This window comes from Schistocerca nitens, chromosome 1 (genome assembly GCF_023898315.1).
Source record: "Schistocerca nitens isolate TAMUIC-IGC-003100 chromosome 1, iqSchNite1.1, whole genome shotgun sequence".
In the NCBI taxonomy this organism is placed as follows: Eukaryota; Metazoa; Arthropoda; class Insecta; order Orthoptera; family Acrididae; genus Schistocerca; species Schistocerca nitens.
Window position 1 is genome coordinate 417,596,667 of NC_064614.1, and position 14,356 is coordinate 417,611,022.

Here is a 14,356-nt window from a genome sequence, read left to right on the forward strand (position 1 = left end):
TTTACTGCTTGTTCAATATACAGATTGAATAACATCGGGGATAGGCTACAACTCCGTCTCACTCCCTTCCCAAACACTGCTTCCTTAACGTGCCCCTCGACTCTTATAAATGCCACCTGGTTTCCGTACAAATTGTTAGTGGCTTTTCGCTTCCTGTATATTGCCCCTGCCACCTTCAGAATTTGAAAGAGAGTATTCCAGTCAACATTGTCAAAAGCTTTCTCTAAGTCTACAAATGCTAGATACGTAGGTTTGCCTTTCCTTAATCTATTTTCTAAGATAAGTCGTGGGGTCAGGACTGCCTCACGTTTTCCAACATTTCTACTGAATCCAAACTGATCATCCCCGAGGTCGGCTGCTACCAGTTTTTCCATTCGTCTGTAAAAAATTCGAGTTAGTATTATGCAGCTGTGGCTTATTAAACTGATAGTTCGGTAATTTTCACATCTGTTAACACCTGCTTTCTTTGGGATTGGAATTATTATATTCTTCTTGAAGTCTGAGTGTATTTCGCCTGTCTCATACATCTTGCTCAAGAGATGGTAGAGTTTTGTTAGGCCTGGCTCTCTCAAGGATGTCAGTAGTTTTAATGGAATGTTGTCTACTCCCTGGGCCTTGTTTCGACTTAGGTCTTTCTGTGCTTACATGCATACATGAATAGACATTTGAAATTTTTAGTTTGTCGTCAGTTCCATTGCTTTGTCAGTTTTAGATATTTACACATTTTTCCCACTGTGTATATACTGGACATCTGTCAAACCGTCAACATCAGTAAATCTTGTAAATCAGATCGAACAGAAGCACATCGTGTCAATATTACCATTACCACACAGACAATACCTTCTTCTAGGTAACTACGCTTTTGTTAAAATGGAAATGAAATGACGTGTGACGAGGGCCTCCCGTCGGGTAGATCGTTCGCCTGGTGCAAGTCTTTCGATTTGACGCCACTTCGGTGACTTGCGCGTCGATGGGGATGAAATGATGAGGATTAGGACAACACAACACCCAGTCCCTGAGCGGAGAAAATTTCCGACCCAGCCGGGAATCGAACCCGGGCCCGTTGGATTGACAATCTCTCGCGCTGACCACTCAGCTACCGGGGGCGGACGCTTTTGTTAAGTTACGTACACACCACTGTGCTGTCTCCGAGACTTTGATTCTGCTTTTTTCTTCACGTGTAGCGACACGGCGATTTCCGTCGCAGACGCGACGGTTTCGCGTGTTTCGCTCCGAACGGCCCTCTTAGTTTATCGACCGTAATACAAATACCGAGCGAGGTCCGGATGTGCTACATTTACTTCTAGATCGTGCGAAAGGCGGTCGCGGGTTCGAAGCTCGTCGGCGAGGCGAGACGGCGCTGCGGCCTGCGGCGCGCTCCCATTGGCCCGCAGTGGCGGCCCGGCCAGCCGATTGGCCGCCGGCGTCGCCGGACGCGTTAGTCGCGCTGCGGCAGCGCTCGCGGGCGGATGCGTCGCGCTGTGGCGGGCCGAGTGTGGCGACGCAGCTGCTGCTGGTGCTGCCGCCGCCGCCGCCGCCGCCTGCCTGCGTAGCGACGTGTGTGACGCAGCCGCTGTCGAGAACTGCCGGTGAGTACATCGCCCGCAGATATGGCAGCTGTGACGGTACAACGTCGCCGGCAGAAAACTTTGTTTAAGCCGTGAGTGAGGTGACAGTCGGTGACGGTGTGCGATCCCGACGATGAATAGCCGAATTTTCCCTCTTTATGGCTAATATTGCTGTTCACAGAATCCGTTACGAAAAAGGACGTCGTCTCTCACCTGGATTATAACTGCCGAGATTCTACACGAGTTGCGTTATTACGTTCAAAATCCTTGTCATTAATGAACTTTCTACACCTTAGAACTTTTTCGTGGCGCTATGTTACAACAATTACACACTGAAGAAATTAACACTCACTTGTATCCATTCCTCACTTAATTCACGTTCCAAGCTCTATTACTCGCTTACTTAGTCATTCTCAGTCATGTGACTGGTCTCAAATGGACCCGGAATAGAAAACGAAAGTAATCTGTAAATATAGTTGCTCATGAGTCTTACGAGATGTATGGCAGTCATTGAAGAAACTTTTCGTTTCCTTACATCTCGTCTACAACTGCGCATCAGCAACTATGACATTCGGTCGTGAAAGCCTTCGTTGTATAATATGTAAAACATTCCAGAAAATTCGACACTGAGGTACATTGCAAAATAAAGCCAATCTCTACAAAAGATGTTGCGAAAAGATCAATAGTGATGCACCTGGTGAAGAAATTCTGTCTTTATTCCGCAGCAGTAACTTCTAATATGAAATTTCCTTCCATATACCAAAGTTTCAGTATTTAGACTCTTTGACGATGACAGTCAGCTGCTTATCTGAGAACCGCTATTGCGAACTACAAACCTTCTCTTCACACAAAACTGTATTCCATTCCTTTTGGCTGTATGTATATTTAGTTCCCAGAATTTTTATTTTTTGTAAAATGCGCCAAAGTATGAAAATTTTTTTGTGTAAGCTCTATACTTGAAAGTAGTGACAAATCTCCATCGGTACACAAAGTCCCCCCCCCCCCTTTTCCCTCCGTCACCGGGGGTTTCATATTCCACTCTTCGTTACCATTTATGGAACGTTCGAGCAATTTTGTGACGTTATTGAGTGTAAAGCGTAGGTGTGGTTCCGCGCTAAGTAACAAGACTGGCCAATCAGAAGTTTATTGGTCGAGAACAGGTGTCTTTAAAGCAAATCTTGTTGATCATATGTCATCGTCACTTGTGAGACGACTCAAAAATATGACATCATTTCGTCGCATATTTTTCAGGGAAATTAGGCTGCAGCCGGCCGGTGTGGTCGAGCGGTTCTAGGCGCTTCAGTCTGGAACTGCGCGATCGCTACGGTCACAGGTTCGAATCCTGCCTCGGGCATTGATGTGTGTGATGTCCCTACGTTAGTTAGGTTTAAGTAGTTCTAAGTTCTAGGGGACTGATGACCTCAGATGTTAACTCCCATAGTGCTCAGAGCCATTTGAACCATTTTGAACCAATTAGGCTGCAAACATACTGCTCACGAGGAGAACTCGGGAAATGCCATAACCCGGTATACCAGAAACTTCGCTCAGTGTAAGAGGGCACAAAATAAGGGAACACGTGTTTCGGCTTATCTTTAGATGCTACACCGTTTCTGAAAAAACGATGGTCAAAGTTTCAAAGGTGCTTTATGTACCTAGACCGCGCGATAGCCTCAAACGAAATCGTGGCTCAGTGGTTAGCGACGCGCCTTTTTTTTTTCCGTGTTCGGACCCCGATCATTACTTTTATTTTTGTTTTCCATTTATATACACATGTCTGTATAAGATCACTACACGTACGTTTTCCAATGTATATTGATACAAAGTTGTCCTTATTTGTTTACTAATTGCACGTCAGATGAATGAATTTAAAAAATGAGAAAGGTATTTAAAATTGTTTTCGACGAAATTCCTGTAGTGTGTCTTGATTCATAACCAATTGTAAGCCCTAGTTTTCGGAAAAGTGGTCCGTTACGCATGATTTGCCGCGAACATCTTCATCAACGTTGACGACGTTTCTCTCTCGAGTGAAATTCATAGGAAGAAATGTCATTATGACAAATCTGCCTTCGCACGATGCTTGTGGTGTTCGGAATATCTGTGTTTCCAATGTTTCTACGATCGGTACCATCCAAAGGAATGCACCAAATCTTGGTGAGGAATAAATATATGAACAAAATTTAAAAATTAATATAAGAATTGATATCAGAATGAAATATCAGAGTGTGAAAATTTAAAAAGATTATAACCCCACAACGTAGAATATACATATTATGTAATAAATGTGTGACATTGTGAAATTCAGTTCTATTTTTATAGTTAACATAATTCCCTTGTATACCCTAATTTGATAAGATACATTTGGGTACTAACCTTCTACGGACATGCGTAGTTAAATGAAAAGAATTAAACAAATAAATGAAAGCAATAATCGGATTTCGAACACGGGCGTAGAATTAACAAGCCGCAACACCAACCAATGAGCCATCACGTCCAACATTCTCCCGCGATAAAAGCCTCCCGCGGGACTGCTACGGTCGCAGGTTCGAATCCTGCCTCGGGCATGGGTGTGTGTGATGTCCTTAGGTTAGTTAGGTTTAAGTAGTTCTAAGTTCTAGGGGACTTATGACCTAAGATGTTGAGTCCCATAGTGCTCAGAGCCATAAAAGCCTCATAAAGTGCCTCGAAAATCCCTTGAAAACTTTGACTGTCGTTTCTACAGAAACTGTCGAATACTTACAGATAAGGCGAGACACGTTTTCACTTATTTTGACTTCTCTTCCACTGTGCGAAGTTTCTGAGAAATCGGCTGATGGCACTTACCGTGTCCCCCTCGTTAGCGTCCTTAGCTGACCGCGTCACTGCCACCCGCATTTACTTCTGGCGAACGGTGAGATATCTCGCCTTCGGTGAACTGTCTGAAACATTATCAGGCAGAAATGCGCCGAGTGTGGATGACTCGACAGAAAACAGCTGCGTCAATCCCGGAACACATCGGAGCCTCTTCTTTAAAACTAGTTGCAAGAGTTGTCTAACCGGGAGAGCGAAGCGCTTATCTGCGTTTATGACCTGTGTAGTACCCCCAGTTGCCGTGCCTGTCTTTGGTGCTCGTAGATACGGGTCGAATTCGCGGGCCGCGCCTCTTGCGAGTGCAGTCTACTGACTCCGTGTGTGTGTGAGGCTGGGCAGCGGCCCGCTCCGCCGTACAGGTGAGTTGGCCTGCCAGTGCAGTGCAGTGGTGTGGTGTGCCGGTGCACCGACTCCGCTGGCGGAATGCGGGCGTGGCCCGCCGCGTCCGCGGGGCAGCCGGCGGCGCTTTCCCAGCCACAGACCGGCCCTTCTGCGAGCTCAACTTGTCTCACGGCTGGCGGCCTCCGCTATACGCCCAATGCAGAAGCGGCCGTGTTCAAAAAGCTTCGTGTTCCGAATACTGCGCGGTCGGTAGTACCAAACAGATCTTCCCCCTGGTCAGCATCTACCAATCGTACCATTCTTCTGTATATAGCGCGTGTAAGTTTTTTTTTTTTACTGTATCTAAATGGATATGCTGCAAATCACACTCAAGTACCTGGCAAAGGGCTCATCGAAACACCTTCGCAAAAAATTTCTATTATCAATCTCGAACAGCGCACGGAAGAAACGAGCATCTATATCTTTACGTGCGAGCTCTGATTTCTTTTATTTTATCAAGACGATTGTTTCTCCCTTTGTAGGTCGGCGTCAATAATATATTTTCGCATTCGCAGGAGAAAGTTTGAAATTTCGTGATAATACCCCTCCGCCAGGTAAAACGCCTTTGCTTTAAGGGGGGTAGGACGTCAAACGGGCCGACTTCGAGCAGGAGAGGCACCACAAGACATTTTATTTTCCACTGTCTATACTTCTACAAATAAATTCATAAAACTTTAACAGCATACCAGGAAGGATTCAGGATTCATACTCATAGCAGTGGAAGCTCAAAAACGTAACAAAACACATTTTTTACAAGTGAAATTTCATCATTTTTTCACTTACTACTGGCTGCATTTATTGCTATAGGTACACTTTTCTCCCTAAGTAAAAGAGATTCTTCGATGACTTTTGCACAGCATACAAACAGGTGTCTGAAACTCTAGAAGTTACTTAATTTATGAAAAAATGAATGAACTGTTACATTTTAAACTACATGTTTAGAAAAATATCAAGTTTTATAGTTAATTATCTCAATTTTTTCCACAGTTTTTTAATAGATTTGGAAAATTCTAGAGTTTTATACACCTGTAACTACTGTTTGTATGCTATGAAAAATTCATCGAAGAATCTCTCTTACTTAGGAAGAAAAGTGTACCTATAGCAACAAATGCAGCCAGTAATAAGTGAAAAAATGATGAAATTTCACATGTGAAAAATGGTATTTTGCTACGTTTTTGAACTTCCATTGCGATGAGTGTGAGTCCTCAATCCTTCCTGGTTAAGAATTTATTTGTAAAAGTATAGACAGTAGAAATTAAAATGCCCTGTGGTGACTCTCCTCCTCCAAGTCGGCCCGTTTGACGTCCTACCCCTCTTAATGATGTCCACCACTGTATCATGTCAATGACACTCTCTCCCCATATTTCGCGGTAATACAAAGCGTGCTACTCTTCTTTGAACTTTCTCGATGTACTCCGTTAATACTATCTGGTAAAGATCCGACACCGCCCAACAGTATTCTAAAAGAGGACGGACAAGCGTAGTGTAGGCAGTCTCTTTTCTGCAAATGAAAGCAGTCATCGGTTCGCCTTCCCCACAACATTTTCTATGTGTTATTTCCAATTTAAGTTGTTCGTAATTCCTAGGTATTTAGTTGAATGTACGGCCTTTAGATTTGACTAATTTATCTTGTAACCGAAGTTTTACGGATTTCTTTTAGCACTCATGACCTCACACTTTTCATTATTTTGAGTCAATTGCCAATTTTCGCACCACACAGATATCTTGTGTAAATCGTTTTGCAATATTTTTTGGTCTTCTGATGACTGTACTAGACGGTAAACTACAGCATAATCTGGAAACAGATTGTCTCCTAAATCATTTATATGGGTAAGGAACAGCAGAGGACCTATAACACTACCTTGGAGAACGCCAAAAATCACTTCTGTTTTACTCGATCACTTTCCGTCAATTACTACGAACTGTGGCCTCTCTGATAGGAAATCACGAATCCAGTGAGATACCTGAGACGATATTCCACATGCACGCAGTTTCACTACAAGTCAATTGTGTGGTACAGTGTCAAAAGCCCACTGGAGGTCCAGAAATACGGAATCAATTTGAAATCCCCTGTCGGTAGTACTCAGCACTTCGTGTGTGTAAAGAGTTAGTTGTGTTTCACAAGTACGATGTTTTCTAAATCCGTGTTAACTATCAATAGACCGTTCTCTTAGAGGTAATTCATGATGTTCGAACAGAATATACGCTCCAAAATCCTGCTGCATGTCGACGTTGATGATATGGGCTTAAAATTTATGACTTGTTAAACAAATGGCTCGGAAATTCACCTGTCAGCATTTCCTTTCTTTGGTACTGGAATTGTTGCACACACTTCTTGGACTCTAGGGCTATTTCTCCTATTCCATACACGGGGTGTCTAAGAAACGTCAGGCTGTGAGGCGGCGTGTAGTTATGTCGTTACGAAGAGACACTTAAATTGTCTTTGTGTGCTTTACGCTTACTTTCGCCGTCTACAAGAGCCTGAAAACTATTTTTGCGGTCAACCAGAAATCGATGGAGAACATGCTGACCATAATTTCTAGCCTGAAAGTCCACTTGTATATTAGACTGATTTATCGTGTAACCGATGTTTAACGGATTCCTTTTAGCACTCATGACCTCACACTAATTATACTAATTATGATGTCAAAAAACAAAGACAGATCAACATGAGACAACATAATGAGATTATACTAAGTTATTTCGTTCACGCGAGTTACCTCCGATACCTCTTTTCGCTTCACTTAGAAAGAAGTAAAGTTCTTCATACATTACAACGTCTGTGGTTACTATTAATGTTGGCACGTAAGTTGCTAAATGGTACGTGTATTTCTTACTCTCAATATTCCTTACCAACTTTGAAGCAATGTCTCGCCGGATGACACATCCAAAATATATGTGTTTTGTCCTCCACTTCGCCTTAGTCATAAAGTAGACTTGGTGCTATGCTTGTGCGGTGTCGGTGCTGTGCAAAGCGGAAGTGATTGAACTTAAACCGCGCTATAAAAACAGCAAACTTCTTTGTACAAAACGAGTTCATGGAACCAAGGGCTGGTTCGTAATATTGTTGTTATTTGCACGTTTTACTTTCTTTTAGTTGTCTGAGAAGTTTGCCATTCTTTGTCTCACTCCCTCCCAATCCTCTTCCTGCAGATCGGTAATAGGTTCTCCTTTGGAAAGTGTGTGTAGGTTTCTATATCTGACGTCACCACGTTCTTACGAACAGAGTCAGCTACGTACGCTGCTGTGCGCTTTAATCAAACACATGGAGACGCTGCCACCATTCCTTTCGAGTTGGTTTACGTATATTGTTATCTCGTGGGCTATCGATTGGTTTTTATGTCCTCGAAGAAAATATTCAAGAAGAAGAATTTGCTACGTGATCAGATAAATAACTGGCGGCGCGAGAAGTGCGTAAGAAATGCAGACTGGCAGTGACAAGAAAAGCATTTATGAAAACGAGAAATACATTACCATCTATTATTAGTTCCTATATGATAGTAAATATAAATAAAAACATCGTAACCAGGCACTGTATGTTATTAAATTTACGACACGCTTCGCAGGCAATACTCCACATTAGGCAACGTTTTAGGTGTTTAACTGGGTTGGATTGTTCCTGGGAAGGCAACGACGTCTATGTATCTTCATTGATTATTTTCCTCGAGAGCACTGCATGCGACTCGACGCATTCACTGTAATGTTTGCGAACAATGAATACACACTGCCTGACAAAAAAATGCAAAATAATGAAGTACACAGAAGACAAGGTCGGATGTCTGTGTAACTTCGTACACACACCGTCCGCGGGTATGTAAATGATTGATGCTGCAGTTCTCTGTAACAGGTAAACAGTGACCAGGTTGCATTTCAAGTGTTCGTCTTTAGTGCTGGTACCAGGCCTGCTTGCGACAGACGTTGGGTGATCACTGTGAAGGACACGGGGAAGCTGCATCTTGCTGTCAGCACGTGGCAGAATCTGAAAGGGGCCTTTCTCTGAGTCACCATTCAGCCGGCTCGTCGAATCGTGCAGTATCCAGGTTTTTGGCGCTTCGAATGTGTCAGTTGTTTGTTTGAATGGCAACATAAAGGCTCTGACCACTATGCGACTTAATTTCTGAGGTCATTAGTCGCCTAGAACTTAGAACTAATTAAACCTAACTAACCTTAGAACATCACACACATCCGCAACATAAAGGCATGCTTACTCATTCCATGTTTCTGGTCGACGACCAGTGACCACCACATGGGAGTATCGCCGTGTTGTGCACCGGGTACATCATAACCACCTCACACCTATGCCTGCCATCCAGCTTCCTGCAACATTCTGTCATCCCGCACCATAGGTCAGGTACTAGCAGCAGCTGCACTACGGAATTTCTGTCCAAGTCGTAGCCTACCGTTACCATCACAACAGAAACGGCTGCGTTTGTCACGATGCCTTGACCGGGAAGCATGGGCTGATGACGGAGGCGTCATGCCGTGTTCAGTGATGAGTCGCTGGCACAGCGGAACGTCACGGACTTCCTGCATCCCCATGTGGTACCTCTCGTGCTACAGTACTGCAGTGACGTTTTTCAACTAGACAATGCTCGTCCAGGAACGGAACGTGTCCCTGTTGTCTGCGTGATGTTGAGGTATTCCCGTGGCCAGCAACATCCCCAGATCCGTTCCCGACCCGAACGTCAACTCAATCGCAGTGCCAGTGTATCAAGGAACAGTTACAACAGCTGTGGGCAGCTTACTTCGGGTGAGGTCACAACGGCTTCATGGCACCCTTGTTTTTGTAGTCACTGAAATAACATCACATATCCTCTGTAAACCCCCCCCCCCATCCCCCACCTTTTTGTGTGAGCTTCACATTCTTTATCAGGCAATGTACGTTAACGCTCACTTTATTGAATATATTAATATTTTTTATCTTCATGTCGTTTCGGAGGCTATAGTGCATCTTCATGGCAATTGCCTCTTTTATCTGAGTTGCTTTGCTCCTGAGAAGCCGACGACCGAAATATCTGTACCGTCGTGCATCTTTGTTGAGTATTTTCTTCGACAGTTCTCCATTTGAACTTAACATATTTACTGTTTACAAATATTACAATGTATGCATTAAATTCAAATGCGGTGCTCTCGAAGAAAATACGCAACGAAGTCGAACGGCACTGAAGATATTTCGACATCGTTGGCTTCCCATGAGCAATGCTCCTTAGCTAAACAGCCGAACTGCCACCTAATTATTCAACACGGCCACCGAAACATGTCGTAACTAAAATAAAATTTAGTTACTGGTTCTGTTGTATTTTTTTATACAGATATTTCAAAGATGGTCATGGAAACATCCTACCGAACGTGTGTTTGCGTAAACGACTATAATATTGCAAAGAAGTTCAAATGGATGCAGGTTAAAGTACGAGAAGTAATGCAGAGATGATGACACTTTCACGGGAAGGACCAGCGTGCACAGTTGCATGAAACAAGTCTCTGTACTGAAGACTGCTGCAATCAGAACGACTGCTGCTACTGCCACCGTCAGCACCGCTATTACTACTACATCATCTAACCACTCACATTCGGTTTATTAGTTTCATCCTACGTGTTTATATGTTTAGAACTTTACCGTCACGTAACCGTCTAGCATATGGCGTGATTCAACAATTCCTAGAGCTATTTTATTGCACAGCTTTGAAAATTACTTCCGCAGTTGATTGATCAGCAATGTGATAATAAGGAATTAAGCTATAAGATGGAAAATCTTGCGACGACGTTTTGAACGTGGGAACATATCATACAAAACTAATGTGATAACGAGTGACCCTTTACCGCAGTCGGCGTGTTTATATGCTATTGTCTATGTCCGAAGTAGTCCTAACCGAAACTGCTCACTGCCTTTCGCTGACCAGCTGACAAAGTGTCCCGCTGTTTTTGCATAGTAGGCATGAAACTTGTTCATACGAAAATGTAACTCACAAGAAAGGACTTATTTCTACTATATAAAAAGAACTATTGCTACCAACAAATGTGTATGCATATTGCTGAAGGAAGTAAATGTATTTAATTTTTGAACCTCGTAGAAACCCAAGTAAGAAAAAAATGATGCACTTTTGATTCGAAAGAATGCCTGATAAATTTTTTGAAGACCTACTGGCTGAATCTGGAGCTTCAGAAGGGACTTAGTAGATCAAGTTTTACTTAGGAACCTATGTCCGGAAACGTCATCTAAAGATGTTTCAGAGCGTCTAAGTTATAGGTTCTGGCGCCTATAAATGCATGTATGTATAAGGTGACTGCGTAATGACGTTACAAACGTTCTAGGGTGATGAAGGAGGATAAACACATCAATTTGAGGTAAGGACACCTTACAGGAAATGAGCGATTCGTAAGTTATAGACGAAAACCGTTCTGATATTTCTGACAGTGGAATACATGCACTGGTGCTGTTGTTGCTTAAAATTGTAGGGTAGGAAACTTTCAGAGGTGGTAGTATGGACCATAACAAGAAAAGATGTCAAGTAAACAAGGGCTTTAAAATACGTGCCTTAAGAACTATCAGCACTTTGTCAGTAAAGGAGATGTCCTTCGCAGTAGCGAAGATGAACAAGTGCTCATTGCTCCTCAGATATGCATTTTAGAGCCCGCGCTTACTGGACATTTTTTCCTTATTTTGGTCCATACTACCAACACTGGAAGTTGCCTACCTACAGGCGTAGCAACAGCAGTACCAGTACATGTATACCGCTGTCGAAGGTATCAGAACGGTTCGCTCTTATAACTTTCGACTCATTCGTTTCTGGTGGAGGGACCTTTACCTCGAATTGACACATTTATCCTACACTAGGATCCTATACAGTTTGTGTCATCGTCACGGAATCACGCAGTATATAGGGTGAACATTAATAAAACTAAGAAACTGCAGGAACGGTTTCCTGACTGGAAATGGAGAAAACGAGGTCCTATGAACACGTGTGTCTGGAAAAGAACCGTTGCCACGGTAAATGGCGCTGACGAATGATAGTTTTTCTGACCACGTGCCGTATGTTCCTTGCGTGCTACAGTGTCGGTGGTTGACGCAGCGTACTGTAAGCAGCAGAATAGTCCGGTATTAGTGTCGGGAACAAGACGAGATAGTGTTTGTATACGGCTATGCGGATGGAAACGGTCGAGAGGCAGCACGGCTATACCTAAAACAAGTACCCTCACACACACACACACACACACACACACACACACACACACACACACACACAAACCACATCACACAACACTTCAACACTTCAAGCCCTTTTTCGGCGTTTGTGTGATCATGGGTCACTTCAAACGGACGAACGTTCACGGAGGTGCTGGACTGTGCGTATAACAGATTTAGAAGACCGGGTTTCTACAGGATATGGATACGAAATGTAGTACGAGGTCGAGGCAAGTGGCCTGCCCACATGGATTAAGCCAAAGTACGGTTATGTGTATCCTGCTTGACAACCGCTACTATCCTTATCACCTGGATTGACATGAGGGCCATTTTGAGTATCTGCTGCGACGTGGATGCGATGCAGCTCTGTACCGTCTTCAGGGACGATTTGTTGTCGTTGCAGGCATACCGTCCATTTCCGGACTCATGTTCACAGGACCTTTTTTCCTCAATTTCTAGTGAGGACTCCGTCCTTACAGATTGTCAGTTTTATTAATATATATATGTGCCGGCGCCTATAGCTTTGATGCTCTGTAGCGTCATCGGGCGTGGGTTCCTAGGTAAAACTTGCTCTACTAAGTCCTCTCTACAACCTCTAGAAGCGCTTATCATGAATTGTGAAACATCTGCATAACGTCGACCATTGTGTTTGAATTTGCAATTTTTCTGAATGGATCAAATGTAGAAGAAGCGATTTTCTCATAAAAATCTGTGAAGAGTATCGATAATGTCCTCAGAAGCCAGAGCCTTAATTGTTAAAATATAGGAGTGAGCTGCAGCGCCTCGAATCGTGTACCAACTGCTGGTTTGATGCATCTGACACCCAAGGAGTGGTTTTTGGGCAGTTTCCCAAAGAAGTCTAGGCAGTCTCGCTAGATAAATTCAAACGCAGTCCTAAAATGTTGCTAAGTACCGAAGGGAGAGGGAGAAAATTCTATTGCCCAGTGGAGTAAAGCAGCTTGTCACGGTTCCTTTATTTATAACGTAAGCATTTCAAGAAATAAGTTACACACGTCATCCCATGCAAAGACTGTTCCTCAACAAGAGTGTCGCTTTGTCAAAAGAGAGTACATGTTCCAAGTTTCCTGTATACACTGTTCTGCTGCGGTACGGATAACAGGCGCATCACTTTGAGGGAGAGAAGTGGCGCGGCAACTGGAAACGCATTTCAAAGTTGAAGTACGCGGAACGGTACGGTTCTCGAGGAGAATAAGTCTAAATTGCGCATAGATTAAATTGTGGCAGTATATGGACCAAATGCAATATCGCGTACAGGTCTAGTGAAGTGGTGCCCACAATTCGAGCAAGGTCGCACACACATGGGTGATACTGACCGCCGCGGAAGGAAGATCTTTTCAGCAAGCTGAAAGAACATCTGTGGAAACTAAAATTTTTCAACAGTTAGGACGTTCAGTGATTCTCCAGTGGCTCCGTGATCTAGCGGAAGCCGGCCGGAGTGGCCGAGTGGTTAAAGGCGCTACAGTCTGGAACCGCACGACCGCTACGGTCGCAGGTTCGAATCCTGCCTCGGGCATGGATGTGTGTGATGTCCTTAGGTTAGTTAGGTTTAAGTAGTTCTAAGTTCTAGGGGACTTATGACCACAGCAGTTGAGTCCCATAGTGCTCAGAGCCATTTGATCTAGCGGATTTCTATCGTCGAGGAACTGAACGATTAGTAGAACGTTCCGATCGCTGTTTGTAGAGACTTGGCTATTACATTTAAAAATAGTGTCATGTACCTGTGTCATTTTGAAGTGTAGCGCAGTATTCAGTGAAAGTTACTTCGCCTGCCTAAACAATGTGTAACTCACTTTTTGAAGTCCCTTCGTATGATGTGAAGTGTAACAGCTCTGGAGGCTACCCCGTCGGTCGCACGTTTCTGAACGGAGTAGGAGGTCAGGCCTACGTAAGGAGCTCACAGACCCTCAGTGTAGTCGTAGGTCTAGCTGCAACACGGCAGTAAGAGAAATTTAAGGCCTTAGCAACACACAAATGCCACAATTTTGTGTTCATTTTAAAGCGAATGTCGAACGCAACGAACAAAGCGATGTGGCCAGTCTCAATTTTTTGCATCCGGCGAATGTCAACTGCGGAAGCACATCGTTCACGCAACCTTGAGAATTCATGTGTTTAAGGGCTTATAGGTGTTCTTTCTTTCCGCGCGCTATACGAGATTGGAGTAATAGAGAATTGTGAAGGTGGCTTGATGAACCCTCCGCCAGGCACTTAAATGTGATTTGCAGAGTATCCATGTAGATGATGTAGAGGATGTTCTTTATATTGCGATGAGTACACGGCGCGAAAAGGGAGACTAGTTTCCACGGTTGAGAAACGGTCTCTGCGCACCATCTCGCGATGACGTGTCGCGCTGTGTGTG

The 14,356-nt window shown here is 43.7% G+C and overlaps 1 long non-coding RNA gene across 1 annotated transcript in view; it reads left to right on the plus strand.

The window, feature by feature from the left end:
• The first annotated feature begins 1,450 nt into the window (after positions 1-1,450).
• The window catches only part of LOC126235884 (uncharacterized), a 271,044-nt gene continuing 258,138 nt past the window's right edge, over positions 1,451-14,356 (plus strand). The window contains exon 1 of the long non-coding RNA XR_007544829.1: positions 1,451-1,589. This is a non-coding gene — a long non-coding RNA (uncharacterized LOC126235884). The remainder of the gene's footprint in view (positions 1,590-14,356) is intronic.